The 14,392-nt window shown below is 28.1% G+C and overlaps 1 pseudogene; it reads left to right on the top strand.

Annotated features, from left to right (window-relative positions):
• The first annotated feature begins 412 nt into the window (after positions 1 to 412).
• Positions 413 to 13,437, top strand: LOC108783460 (uncharacterized; annotated as a pseudogene).
• The last annotated feature ends 955 nt before the right edge of the window (positions 13,438 to 14,392 follow it).

The raw sequence follows: 14,392 nt of genomic DNA, 5'->3' as shown, positions 1-14,392 counted from the left end.
AATACAGCAATGTTTTTGCGCAGAAGAGTGGGGTTAGAGTAATAACTCAAGCCGTTGAGTTATTGGCTATTTACCGCACGCAAAAGCGTTGAGTTATTGGGCACATTACGTGCACGCGTGATGAAAAGTATTTAGTGTTACATTTCGTCACTTTGTTAAATCGACGAATACTTGAAACTACAAATATATTGTAAATTATAATAATTAACCAGTAATTGTGTATGATATACTCCTATATATCAATGTTCATAAAAATAAATCATAATATGTATAATTTTCTTTCTTTGATACGATATTTCATAAAAAATAACATTTGTTCGAATAATTCACTATTTTAGCGCTTTCAGCAATGCTTATGTTTTATCTGTTGTTATTTATATATTTTTAAGTTCTATTGTCAATTATAAACATGATGGCGGAAGATTGGATAACATTCAAGCAAGATAAAGAAAGGAATGTAATGATAAAACGAGCACAAACAGCACGATCAATTATGATGATTGGATATGTTCTCATGGTAATAGCCGCTCTTACAATAACCATTCTACCGTGTTTTGGTATTTCAGTAATAGACGCAGCGAATCTCACGGGAGTGCATAAACCGTTACCATTGACGCCATATCATTTCTATAATACAGATAAGAGCCCGCAATTTGAATTGACATTTTTCATTCATAGCTTGACGACTTTATTAGCAGGTACTATTTACATGTGTGTAGATATCTTTCTAGTACTAACGGTTCTTCACATTTGTGGCCAGTTAGAAAACTTTAGATATCGATTAATTAATTTAATTTCATACAAAAATTACAATAAAGTTTTAAACGACATCGTGAGGACTCATTTACGTCTTATCAGGTATGAATTTTTATTGTGACAGAAGAATATAATAAAATTAATTTTTAGAAATCATTAAAATTATTTTCTTATATACACGTTTTAAATTTTGAACGTTGAAATTTTTTATTCATATTTATATATATTACACAATAATACAAAGTTTATATATTTTCCTTTTTTTCTTCCCAATTCTATAATTATGTTCACTTAAAGTATACATTTAAATGTATACTTTATTGTGTTTTATTCCTAAATGTTTAATTGTTAATACATGATGTATAATGTATATATTAATGTCTGTCTTTCATTAGATATATCTAATTACAAATTTAACTATAATAATATTAAATAATCAAAAGTTCATATATTTTATGCTTAGATATATGTATATATTTTTTAAAATAAATATATATGTGTGCATATATTACATACTGACTGCTGGATGATGGAAAAAAGTCCCTGATTTCTTATTATATAATATATCTTGAAAAGTCGTATTTCTGAGAGAAAGGTTTCATATAAATGTTACAGAATTTTAAGTAGTATATTACAAAATAATAGTAGAATATGATCTTGAATAGTATTGTCGAGATCACAGGTAAGGTAATAAAGCAAAAGATTATCTTAAAATTTTTTAATAACAACTTCAATTTTTTATTATATATTCTTAAAGCTGGTCTTGAATGCTTTTCAAAATTTTTATGTAAAACTGAATATAAGAGAAACAATTTCCTATGTCATTGATTTTCCATTTAAGGAAACATTTATCACATTGACCTTTTAAGAATCTTTTTAGAAAGTCATTGATCCAGATTGTGTCCATATTTTCGTCGTATATCGTATATCCTCTTAATATTCTACATCTTTTTCGTATAAAATATTTTTAGCCGTATTCGGGATATAGCGTCAGATTTTATAGACACTCTCTGTGTATATATGTGTACATACAGCGTGTCATTGAGCTATGAGATCGTCCGTCATGAGCTGGTAGAGCGGACTGCAATGAGTCGAAAAGTCCTATACCGTTTTGCAATTTTCCCAATAGTTACCGTGATATTAATTTCTAAGATACCCGAATAAATGCGTTCACGCAGCCTACTACTACCAAGCGTGTATGCCCATTCCACGGAATGTATGGCGTGCGGTTCATGGGGAGCAGACATAACGCGCTTACGTTTATTCGGCTCTATCTTTAAAAATTAATATTTCGTTAACTATTGCAAAAATTGCAAAACGGTAGACGACTTTTCGACTCAGTTCAGTCCGCTCTACCAGCTCATGACGAGCGATCTCATAGCTCAATGACACTCTGTATATTTTTTATGTATATAAATATATATGTATACATATGTATTTATTGTTTCATTGATTTAATATCATAGCAATTTTTAATCAGGAGACGCGGTATAGTGTCATGTTCAAAAACTGAATATTCTTTTTTGTACAGATTTGTCGGCAATATCGAAAATACATACTCATTAATGATGTTAATATTAATAATTCATTTTGGCATTGTATTTTGCCTAAGCGGATTTTTATTTACTATTGTAAGATTTAGTAAAACAAATGTGAGAACATAAATACTTTAATCTACGCATAAGTTTCTTTACATTTTTGTAATGTACATTTTCAGATATTTGCTGATAAAAAAATAGATAAAGCTATTATTGTACAAGGATACTACTCCATTTTAATTATTATTGTCTTATTGATGAATACTTTGTTATATTGTGGAGCGGGAGAGCTTATAACGCATCAAGTAAGTTATACTTACAATATTATTTTACGGTAAAAAAGATATATATATTTTAAAATATATACAATGTATTTTTATAATATACGTATATAATAGTACATTGTGTAACAGTATGGGGGATAGTTGTTTATAGCGCGGGACGAGCACGAGCGCACTATAAACAAATATGCCCTCACTCGCTACACATAGAATTTTTCATTACAAGTGCTTGTCGTAATGTGCCTATACCGAAACGTTTTTGCGCAGAAGAGCGGGGTTAGAGAAATAACTCAACGGCTTGAGGTATTGGCTATTTCCCGCACGCAAAAGCGTTGAGGTATTGGGCACATTACGTGCATGCGTAATAAAAACGATATTGTAGTATGTTTTATATCTTGGAGTAAACAATTTTATGTCATTATGTTCAACAATGAATTTTGGTTTAATATTTACAGTAACGGCCCGAGCTTCATTGAACTAAACATACATATGTAATTATACATGTATTGTCAAAGTTATGACCCTGAATGACCTAAAGGTTTTAGTTCCCACTAGTTATTCATTCAAAAGTCATTAACAATTATTTATAATTGTATATATAGGTACTACCTATGTTTTACTTTGAATAGTAATAATATTTCATCCATTAATTTTCGATTTTACCTGCTTGCGGATACGAATGAACGATACGCGTCAAATCAACATGTTAAAAATTATTTGGGAATTGCTTTTTAGATAAGAAGAATGATTTTTTTTTCAAAAATATTAATTGGTTTGAAATAATTTTACAGACACTTACTAATCGATATAAGTAGTAAAATATCGATTAGAAATCGTTGAGTCTAGTTTAGACCGATCTTTTTGTAAAAAAAAGTTATTTTTTTTACGTAAAAGTAATTTCCACATGATTTTTTTGTGTATTCGAGCGTAACAACTTCTCACGTGAATATTCTTTGCTTTAATAAATCATAAATGCAAAGATTCTTATATAATTCAAATTATAGCAGAACATTTATTTCGCAGCAAGCACAGAGGCAATTGGCCGCCAAATTCGTCCTATCTCGGAAACCGTTCGAAATAGAATACATATTCATATGAACATTTTTGTTTAAAATGATCGATACTATTACCTTCCAAGATATTGATCCTTCCTCGTAAAACATCTTGTATTTATTTTTTTTCATCATCAAGGGCAATGCAGTATATCGTGCAATGTGCAATCTTGAATGGTACAAATTAGAATCAAGAAGGGCGAAAAACCTCATTTTGATAATGATGCAAGCCAAACGTCCTTTTTGTATTACTGCTGGAAAGATCTTTCCATTAACGATGGATACCTTTTGCAGTGTAAGATTATTTAAATTTCTTTCACTTTAATTTTGTTTTCTTTTTGTTATTTTATAGAATCTGTATTACTTTCATATGCAACCTCTCCCTCTCTCTCTCTCTCTCTCTCTCTCTTTCACACGCGCGCGCGCCCGCACGCACGCACGCACACATTTACTCTCATTCTCTTGCTATTTACACACACACATACACATGCGAGTGCACGTGCGTGAGTATGTGTATATGTGTGAATATGAGTGTTACGTGCCGTATGCATGACTGAGTGTGTCTGTTTACAAAATAGCAAAATTGCATCACGCGAGCAATGAAAGAAAATATCACTTCGTGCTTGGCGATTATTGTATCTCGTCGCCTATTACAATCGGTGATTATAGATCGTGTAGATACGCGCTAATTCGGTGAGTATTCCAGCATTATACGATTATCACTAATATTACACATACGCGTGCGCATTAATTTAATTCGGGAATATTAATTTAATTTGAAAATATGAAGTATTGAAATAAAATTTACGAAGAGCTTCCATAAATTAAAATCATTAATATGATAATCAATCAGTAGCTTGATTTTTACTTATGTACGTTCTCAAAAGTTAATATTTTAGTGACGAATATCTAAAATGTCAGAAAATAACAATTATAATTAATTCCAGCTATTGAAATCGTCGATTGGCTATATATCATTTTTATTGACAAAACATGGCTGAAGATGATGTATTCAACGTACTACATATGCATACAAATAAATATGTTCGTATTTATAACAATATTACAAATAAATATGTTCATATTTTTCTGGAGACACGGTAGTGTCTGGCTAATCCAAGCGCATAACAATATTACATGGCTGCAAATAAAATTTTTTTAACCTGCAAAATGTTGTTTATTGTTACTGTATTTAAAAAATAAAATTATTGTGGGCGTATTTATTATGTGGAATACACAGCAGATATCGACGTTTATTCGTTCTCTTTATTTCGCCATCTTCCCTTTTTCGATACATTTATTTCTCGTTCCTCGAATACACAATGGTAGCATCGCAGTTATGCTAATCGATAGGGATCGATGAACTGTTTAAATAGGCGCGATGCATTATATTTTGTCTATTTGTTATTGTTTTTTTTATAATTTATACTAATAAACATTATTATAATATCTTCATTGTTATATTAATAATTAAATTTGTACATTAGATTTAAGAAGAAATCAGGAATATATAGTACAGAATTTCCCTATAACATTTGTTTTTTAATTGAATACTCGTGTTTTGTTAAATAAACGAGCGTGATATGTAATTATGTTGATGCATCTATGTCAGTTTTATTACATAGTTCATTTTAAGAAAAAAATTGTTCGGCTATTTTATCTTGAACAGAAAAATGTTAGAACAAACCTTAACAGAACAGTGAGTCACGATAATATCAAAATGACATTAAAATGAATCAGAAATGATTGAAAAATGACTTTTAATGATCATCTTGGAGTCATTTTGACATTATAATGACTTGATGTTCTGCTTGGGAATTGGTTACCTTAAGAATATTGCAAGATTATTGAAATACGTTATAAAATTGCAGTTTTAACCCACATAAATTTCATCACTGGAAACACAGTTGTGGAGTACGAATTATAAATATACCTATAATCTAAATAATGTTACATTTGCTCACGATTATTATAATACAATCAATATGTCTTTGAAAGAGACATTCGAAGATATGCACATAATATGCAATTTTATAAGTATTATCTCAATTCTTTAGTACAATTTTTGTGACTATAGAAAGTCGTATTAAAAATGCAATGGCGATATTTCTTGTTTCGCAATAGACGCATACATAATGAAGCAACATGCAACATGAAAGAACTTTTCAAGCGAGTTCGGTGAACTTACGATATTTTTTTGTCTCATATTTCAGATATAAACGTTTTTTATAACATGAACGTTTATAAAGTTCTTTCTTACAATATCTCAATATCTGTAATTAGGGATAGTGTTCTTAATATTTAATGTCATGTAATCCACATTTGACAAGCTGTTGTGTTTTTACATTTGTATATAGAGAGCATGCGTGATGATCATTCTGCATCATACCGTAGAAAGACCAACATTTCCCATGTTCTAGTTTTTGACATGGATATCACAAGACCTCTACGATATGGGGGTACTAATTTCATGATACATGTTTCTATTTATTATCCGTGTTTAATCTATACTTATAGTAAATAATTTTATACAATTTTGCCTCGTAAATCTATTTTTAAGATACCTCATTGCCGTTAATTTTTATAAAAATTTATTAGATTTTATGTGGGCAGTTAATCTGCATCGTTTTGGTTTCGAAATGATGGGCTTGTGGCCTAAATCCAACAAATCTAACAAAAAAAACTTAGTGTCAGAAATTTGGGTCGGCATCATTTTTGTTTTATTAGTATTTATTTCTAATATTCCGATGATGTGTGCAGTTATACAAGTTTGGGGTAATATGATATTTGTAATAAACAATTTACAGACAACGTTACCTCTATTAATAGCATCAGTGAAGTACGCTATAATACGTCGGAAAAAAACAGGTATGTGTTTTAAATTATATAATATAAAATAAAGTGTTTAGCAATATATTCCGTTGCTTTATTAAATTGTCTTATGACAAATAATATTATAATCACAATTATACAATATTTTCAATGTAATAAAAAGTTAAAAGTGGTGACTACACGATTTATTTCTCTGTAGTAATTAGCAATGTATATGAAAATAAATTGTAAAATGTATATGATTCTCTTCTTGATGTAATATACATGTGTCTAAATTTAATATTCTAATACCTTTAACAAAATTTACGTTTTAGCTATAGTTATTTATATTTTCAAGTTCTCTTGTCAATTGTAAATACAATGGCGGAAGATTGGGCGACATGTAAATTGGATAGAGAAAGAGATGTGATGGTAAAACGAGCACGAACAGCGCGATTAATTATGATGATTGGATATGTTCTGGTGATGATGACGTTTCTCACAGTAACCATTCTTTCTTGCTTTGGCATTCAAATAACATATGTAACAAATTCTACGGATCGACGAAAATTTTTACCTTTGGCAACGTATAATTTCTACGACATAAATAAAAGTCCACAGTTTGAGTTGACATTTTTTATTCATTCCGTAACGATCTTGTTAGCAACTACTATTTACATGTCTGTAGATATTTTTCTAATATTAATTATTCTTCATATTTGTGGCCAATTAGAGAACTTCAGGTTTCGATTAATTAATTTGATTTCATGCAAAAATTTTAATAAAGTTTTAAACAACATCGTAGCTACCCATCTACGTCTTATCAGGTATGTATTTTTATTGTCATAACGGAACGTTTAATAAAATTTAATTAAAAACATTATTGAAAACAATTTCTTTGTATAAATATTTTAAACTTTAAATGTTAAAATTTTTTATATATAGGTATATTTTTTATTATATCAAACATATTAATTTTTTTTGTATGTGGAATTAAATATAATGTACATTTTTTGTTTACTTTCCAATGGTCATGTTCATTAAACACTTTATTATTTCCTAACACATTTGCAGTTATAAAGCACATTTGTCAAAATTTTATTTGTTATCATATAATTGTAGGTACGATTATATTAATATCCAGTCTGTTCTTTTTTCATTTTTATTAAGAAAACCTAATTTTAGAAACGTAGTAAGTAGTATTGAATGGACAATATTCTATATATTTTATATTTAGATATAATAATATACGTTTGTATATATATATATATATATTTGTGTATATATATTTTTATATATTTGTATATATTCCTATATATATTTATATATATTTCTACAACATTTATCTGAAAGTTTTTTTTATAAAACTTATATTTTTCAAAATATTTCGGGGTTCTGATATTCTTTCTCATCGTGTATATATTTTATATACATATGTATTGTACACACACATGTATTGCTGTATTGATTTAATGTCATAATGATTTTAAATTTTTATTCTTATAGATTTGTTGACAATATTGAAAGTACATACTCTTTAATGATGTTAGTATTAGTATTTCATTTTGGTATTGTATTTTGCCTAAGAGGATTTTTATTTACTATCGTAAGATTCAATAAAACAAATGCGAGAAAATATTTTAATGTACACGTAAGCTTCTTTACGTTCTTATAATATATATTTCAGATATTTGTTGATAGAAAAATAATTAAAGATAAAGCAATTATTGCGCAAGGATATTTTTCGATACTAATTATTATTATCTTGTTGATGAATACTTTGCTGTATTGTGGAGCGGGAGAGCTTGTAACCGATCAAGTAAGTCAAACTCACAACAAATAAACATAATATTTTATATTTTGAAGCAAATAATTTTCATACGTTAATATGTGCAACAATAAATGTTTTTATATTGTTATAATAATGTGCTTGTTGTTAATATTATATTACTAGAAAAAACTATTAAAAATTTATTTTGTTATTTCTATTATATATTTATATAATATATGTTAAATGACCGTTTTTTAATGAAAAATGGCACGAAATTAAATTTATTTTATTTGTACGACAATTCTATTTTCAATTATTTCTTTTACAAAAAATAATAAGTATCAGTTAAATTTTAATTAACTATTTTTAATTAACTATACAGGGTGACCCATTTTAACTTAGGCAGCCAAATAACTCGAAAACTAAATCCAATAGACAAAAATGTTTCAAATAAAAATGGAACGGTATCGAGGGGGACACGTTTTAGTCACGTTGTTTTTTTCCTAAGTGGAGGCGCTAAAAAGATATGAAGGTCACCTCCACTTTTTTAAATGGAATTATGTAATTTTTTTTAGATAACGTGATTCCTCTAATTATTTTGCATATAAAAGTATTAAGGTAGAGATACCAAAAAACCAATAGTTTTCGAGATATTTTACACTTTATTTTGGTACATATTGACACAAAATGTTAAATAACTCGTAAACTGTTAACTTTTTGATTATCGTACCTTAATGCTTTTGTGAACAGAATAATGAGATAAATCAAATGGTGTAAAGAAAACACATAGTTGCTTTAAAAAAAATATGTATACAAAATGGATAATTTTTTAAATATGCAACTATGTGTTTTCTTTACACCATTTGATTTATCTCATTATTCTGTTCACAAAAGTATTAAGGTACGATAATCAAAAAGTTAACAGTTTACGAGTTATTTAACATTTTGTGTCAATATGTACCAAAATAAAGTGTAAAATATCTCGAAAACTATTGGTTTTTTGGTATCTCTACCTTAATACTTTTATATGCAAAATAATTAGAGGAATCACGTTATCTAAAAAAAATTACATAATTCCATTTAAAAAAGTGGAGGTGACCTTCATATCTTTTTAGCGCCTCCACTTAGGAAAAAAACAACGTGACTAAAACGTGTCCCCCTCGATACCGTTCCATTTTTATTTGAAACATTTTTGTCTATTGGATTTAGTTTTCGAGTTATTTGGCTGCTTAAGTTAAAATGGGTCACCCTGTATAGTATTCCTGGAAATAAGACTTATTGAAATTGCACAAATATTAATTTCTTGTATGTATTTATTCAGTGCAACGCTGTATATCGTGCATTGTGCGATCTTGAATGGTATAAATTAGAATCAAAAAAAGCAAGAAATCTTGTCTTGTTAATGATGCAAGCTAAACGTCCTTTAAGTATCACTGCTGGAAAGATATTTCCATTAACATTGGCTACTTTTTGCAGTGTAAGATTATTTAGATTTCTCTCATTTTAATTATAGTTATCATTAATATCGTAGTTAATCAGTACAATGACTTTTACATATGTATGTGCACAAAGGCTAGTATTCTAATAACGACGAATGTATCTCGAATATTAAGAAATAACAATAATAATCTATTTTAGATATTAAAATCATCGATGGGTTATATATCATTTTTATTAACAAAACATGGTTGAAATGACATATTAATTTTTAACATACTACGTGTATTAGCATAAAATAGACACACTTATGTTTACGATAATAAACAGTTACAAGTAAAGAATTTCTAAGAAAAACTCTGTTTGTTAGTATATGTAAAAAATAAAATTATATTTTGCCTATTGGTTGTTATTATTATAAATTACATCATTAAACATATTGCAATAACATTTTTATTGCATACTTCAATAATGATTAAGTTTCTTTATATTTAAGTATATACATTTAAGAGAAAACGAAGAATCTGTATATAACACAAAATTATAAAATAAATTTTTTACTGTTTGTTTTTTAATTACATTATACATATGTAATGATAATTGATGTTTCATCAATTTTTAGTGCTATTCATGCTTTGACAAATAGAAGTGACAAGATAAATATAATTACGTTGATGTATCTATGTTAGTCTTATCACTTACATCGATAGCTTTTTAAGAAAAGAATTACATAACTATCAAATTATTGATGAACAGAAAAAATTAGAGTTATAAATAGATTGGTTATATGGCTTAGAACAAATTAGTTATCTTATTGCAAGAATCATTAATAGCTACTTACATTATAAAATTATAGTTTTAAACAATAGAAATTTTATCATTGGAAATACAATTGTGAATTACGAATTATACTTATAGTATAAATAATGTTATATTCGGTCACACACATACGTTTGCTGTAACGACCGATATGTCTTTAGATAGAAATATTTGAAGATACGGACATAATATGCACTTTTATATTATCTCTATTCTTTAGTACAATTTTTGTGACTATAGAAAGTCGTATCAAAGATATGATGGTGTTATATCTCGTTTCACAGTAGATGCATATACTCCATAAAGCAATATGTAATATAAAAAAACTTTAAGTGAGTTCAGCGAACTTACTATGTAATGCAACATCTTTTGTCTCATATTTTATTAGAATAGGTATAAATGCTTTTTATGACATGAACGTTAAAATAAAATTCTTTCTTACAATAACAGTACCTGTAGTTAGGAATAGCATTCTTAATATTTAATGCCATGTAATTTGCATTTGACAAGGCTGTCAGGTTTTTGGATTTGTGTAGAGAGCATGCGTGACGATCATTCAACATCAAACCGTGGAAAGAATAAGATCTTCACGGTTTCATCCTAGTTTTCGATATGGACATTACAAAATCTCCAGGATACAAAGGTACTAAATATAATGCTACATTATTATCCATATTTAATGTGTACAGTAAATAAGTTTATATAATTTTATATTGTAAAATTCTTGGAATGTTTCATTATCATTAACTCTTGTTCCATATAAACGTTAAATCATTCTCGTGTTAATTTGCAATTATTTAATTCATCGCTTAATAATAATATTAAATAGTAATATTTAATTAAATCGCTTATATCGTATAAAAATTTATTAGATTTCATGTGGGCAGTTAATTTACATCGTATAGGATTTGAAATAATAGGCTTGTGGCCTAGACTCAATAAATGTACCGAGAAAAGTTTGTGGCCAGAAATTTGGGTCGCTATCATTTATATTTTATTAATATTTGTTTCTAATATTCCAATGATATGTGCGGTTATAGAAGTTTGGGGTGACATAGTACTTGTAATAGATAATTTACATACAACATTACCCCAAATTATGATGTTAGTGAGATACGTCATAATACGATGGAAACAAACAGGTATATGATCAGAATTACATAAAATAAAATATTTATTATACGTTATATACCGTCACATTGTTAAATGATCGTACGACAAATAATTATATTATAATTACAAGTATAATATAATATTGTAGATTATATATAATAAGAAATTATTATAGAAATTATATATGATTTACTCTTACATATCAAGGTATTTGAAAAAAAATAAATTATAAAATAATTCTCTTTCTCTTCGATGCGATAGTTTACAAAAATAAATAAAGCAACATCCTAATATATAATTAAATATTTTTACGCCACTAGCAATGCTTATGTTTTATCTATAGTTATTTATATTTTTAAGTTCTATTGTCAATTATAAATATGATGATGGAAGACTGGATAACATTCAAGCAAGATAGAGAAAGAAACGTGATGATAAAACGAGCACGAACAGCACGATTAATTATGATAATTGGATATACAATCGCGATAATAGGGATTCTAATAGCAATCATCGTACCTCTTTGTTTTGACATTTCAGTAATGTATGTAACACATCACATACCGAATCTCACAGATGTGCGCAAACCGTTACTGTTGAATACATATAATTTCTACAATACAGATAAAAGTCCGCAATTTGAATTGACATTCTTCATTCATATTTTAACCATCTTATTAGGAGGTTTGATTTACATGTGTGTAGATATTTTTCTAGTTTTTTTACTTCTTCACGTTTGTGGCCAGTTGGAAAACTTTAGATGCCGATTAATTGATTTGGTATCTTGCAAAAATTTCAATGAAGTTTTAAATAACATCGTAAAAACCCATATACGTCTTATCAGGTATGAACGTTTACTATGACAACAGGTTTTAACGTAATTGATTTAAAAGCATTATTGAAAATATTCTTTTACGTATCCGTCTTAATTTTTGAACTTAAATTTAAATTTAAATTAATGTTAAAATATTTTATCTACATTTATACATACATATAAATATATGTATTTATTGTGACGAGTTAATACGGATAAATTTTTAACATTGGAATGAGAAATAATGTACATTTTCTCTTTATTTCCTAATTCGGTGATTATATTTATTAAAAATACTTTATTAAGTTTCATTCTCAGCGCAGCTGTCAAAAGTATTCTTATTATGTAAGAATTACTTTAATTCTTGTGTACCTTTATTACAAATATGTAATTAGGAATATATTATATATCAAATAATATTTAATGAACGATGATCTACTTATTTTACGTTTTGATTCATATTTAGAAATATGTATCTACGAATATATATAGTGTTTTGTTGCATTAATAGGATAATCGTTTTAAATCTTTTTATTCTCTCTCTTGTAGATTTGTCGACAATATTGAAAATACATACTCAGTAATGATGTTAGCATTGATACTTAATTTTGCTATTGTATTTTGCCTCACCGGATTTTTATTTACTATTGTAAGATTCAGTAAACCAAATGTGAGAAAATATTCTATAACAGACATAGTACGCTTCTTTGCTTTCCTGTAATTTACATATTTCAGATATTTACTAACAAAAATATAGCTAATGGTGATGTCATACAAGGATACTTCTTACTATTACTTCTTGTTATATTATTGATGAATACTTTTCTGTATTGTGTAGCAGGAGAACTTATAACAGAGCAAGTAAGTTATACGTATAATGTGTGTAATAGTGTTCTGTCTATATAAACAAATTTATTATGTTTTATCCTTGGAAAAAATAATTTTTATATATCATATAAGAAAAATTTTTTGCGCTTATATTGTTATACAGGGTCTCCAAAAAGTCCGGAAACGGTTAAATACCTTGAAAACCAAGCATTTTTGAGAAAAATGTTTCAGACAAGAATTGTAGGGTTTAATATGATGTATTTACTGATCTAATTAGTTTGACCTTGGGTGTCGTCGCCAAGGTCAGATCCAGATCACGTAGAATTTTTTTAATGGAACCCTCTATTTTTTATTACATTTTCTCGTAGCTTACCTCGAGGGCTTTTCAAAACACTGTAATAAAATATTTTTCCATTAAGTATTTTTCAAGTTATAAGGCTCAAAAGTTACAGTATCGCCGGCATTACCCAAAGTGCACCACGTGGAGATTGCACGGTCGGATTTGCACCTCTTGTGTGTGTGTGTGGTGTGTGTGTGCGTGCGTGCGTGCGTGAGTGTGTGTGTGCGCGCGCGAGTGACAGTGACATACCTTTTAGATATTGGATTATTCCATTTCTTCAATTAATTAAATATTCGAAGTGTCTCCCTTCACCCACACGCGCGCGCGCGCGCGCATACACACCACACATACACAAAAGAGGTGTAAATCCGATCGTGCAACCTCCACGTGGTGCACTTTGGGTAATGTTAATGCCGGCAGTACTATAACTTTCGAGCCTTATAACTCGAAAAATACTTAATGGAAAAATATTTTATTATAGTGTTTTGAAAAGCTCTCGAGGTAAGCTACAAGAAAATATAATAAAAAGTAGGGGGTTTCTTTAAAAAAATTCTACGTGATCTTGATCTGACCTTGGCGACGACACCCAAGGTCAAACTGATTAGATCAGTAAGTATATCACATTAAACCCTACAATTCTTGTCTGAAACATTTTTCTCACAAATGCTTCGTTTTGAAGATATTCAACCGTTTCCGGACTTTTTGGAGACCTTGTATAATAATAAGTAGCATTATTGTTGTATAATATGTTTCTGTGTTTTTAATTCTTTTCTTTTTAAAAGTAACAAGAGATTAATTAATTTTCAATCAATTATTACTAATACGTTTGGAA

This window comes from Cyphomyrmex costatus, unplaced genomic scaffold (assembly GCF_001594065.2).
Source record: "Cyphomyrmex costatus isolate MS0001 unplaced genomic scaffold, Ccosl1.0 scaffold152, whole genome shotgun sequence".
Lineage (NCBI taxonomy): Eukaryota > Metazoa > Arthropoda > Insecta > Hymenoptera > Formicidae > Cyphomyrmex > Cyphomyrmex costatus.
Note: the sequence above shows the minus strand (reverse complement) of the source record. Positions and strands in the feature narration are given on the sequence as shown.